Source organism: Aspergillus clavatus, genomic scaffold (genome assembly GCF_000002715.2).
Source record: "Aspergillus clavatus NRRL 1 1099423829766 genomic scaffold, whole genome shotgun sequence".
Classification (NCBI taxonomy): Eukaryota; Fungi; Ascomycota; class Eurotiomycetes; order Eurotiales; family Aspergillaceae; genus Aspergillus; species Aspergillus clavatus.
The window spans coordinates 954-2,593 of NW_001510422.1; the positions used below are offsets into that span (position 1 = coordinate 954).

The 1,640-nt window shown below is 31.2% G+C and overlaps 3 non-coding genes across 3 annotated transcripts; all 3 read left to right on the top strand.

Moving 5' to 3' along the window:
- Positions 1-1,183: 1,183 nt before the first annotated feature.
- ACLA_079000 lies at positions 1,184-1,254 on the top strand. Its single transcript has one exon. It is a non-coding gene; the product is annotated as a tRNA-Thr (tRNA).
- Positions 1,255-1,264: 10 nt separating this feature from the next.
- Positions 1,265-1,338, top strand: ACLA_079010. The gene has a single exon. It is a non-coding gene; the product is annotated as a tRNA-Glu (tRNA).
- A 1-nt stretch (position 1,339) lies between these two features.
- On the top strand, positions 1,340-1,412 carry ACLA_079020. Its single transcript has one exon. It is a non-coding gene; the product is annotated as a tRNA-Val (tRNA).
- Positions 1,413-1,640: the final 228 nt, after the last annotated feature.

Here is a 1,640-nt window from a genome sequence, read left to right on the forward strand (position 1 = left end):
TACTTTTATTTTAATAGTGATATTTTTACACAACCTTTAGTATTAAAATTAAGAAAAAAAAGAAAACTATTAAGATATCTTAAAGCTTTAGTAAGAAAAGCAAAAATTAAAAAAATTAAATTAAATGAAAGATCTAAATATTTCTTTGATTTAGATAATTTATTTACTGTAAATAATTTAGATACTACTAATAATTTACTTAATAATTTAATGGAGCAAAATAAAACAAGTTCAGAGTATCTTAAAAAAATAGTATTAAATGATATTAAATATAAAAGAGTATCAGGTGTTAGAATAGAAGCTGCAGGTAGATTAACTAGACGTTATACTGCTTCAAGATCTCAACATAAAGTTAGATATAGTGGTAATTTAGTTAATGCCTATTCTTCTATTAAAGGTTATCCTTCATCTGTAATAAGAGGTAATTATAAACCTAATTTACAATATACTAAATTAAATTCTAAATCCCGTATTGGATCTTTTGGAGTTAAAGGTTGAGTAAGTGGTACTTAATTAACTTTTTTTTATATCACCCCCTTTTAAATAGTTAATAAAGATGATGAAATAGTCTGAACCATTTTGAGAAAAGTGGAAATAAAAGGAAAAACCTTTTATGATAACATAAATTGAACAGGCTAATTTGCGCAAGAGAGTACAAATTGAGTGCGCGGTTTGGCACCTCGATGTCGGCTTAGCTCATCCACATGAATGCAAAAATCATGAAGGGTTCGACTGTTCGTCGATTAAAGAGCTACATGAGCTGGGTTTAATACGTCGTGAGACAGTATGGTTTCTATCTTCTAGAGGGAATTAAAGTAGAATAAAGATAGCCCCTTCGTACGAAAGGAGTTGGGTATATTGACCTATGGTTTACCTGTTGTTTATGCTATATATTATATATTATATAATATATCATTTACTTATACTTAAGTAAATTGTTCACATAGGCATGGCAGGAAGGCTACGTCAGTTAAAGATAAGTGCTGAAAGCATTTAAGCGCGAAGCTTACTTTAGGATACTTTTAAACGTAGTAGAACACTACGAGTATAATTGTTATAGCCCCCTTCCTGTAGTGGGTATAATGATTAATAGGCTTTAGTTGTACTAATCTTAAAATTTTTAGACATAAAGTACTAATTATTAAAATACTAAATATTTCACATATCATAAAAATTAAATTTAGCCTGGTTAGCATAAAAGTAATGCAACCGTTTTGTAATCGGTAGAAGCAAGTGCGATACTTGCACTGGGCTATAAAATAAAGACCCAATGGTCAAGTTTGGTTAAGACATAACATTTTCACTGTTAGTGCGGGAGTTCAAATCTCCCTTGGGTTGAAAGAAATTAGCTCAGTTGGTAGAGCTGTCGCTTTACACGCGAAAGGTCAGGTGTTCGAGTCACCTATTTCTTATCTATAAATGTGGGTTGATGTAATAGTAACATAGATGGCTCATGACCATAATATTTAGGTGCAATCCCTAAACCCGCAACCAAAGGCTATAGCTTAATAGGTAAAGCGAACCACTCATGATGGTTTGAATAGATGTTCGAGTCATTTTAGTCTTATATAATCCGAGTGCTGGAATTGGTAGACAGTCTTAACTTAAGCTTAAGTGACGCAAGTCGTAAACGTTCAAAT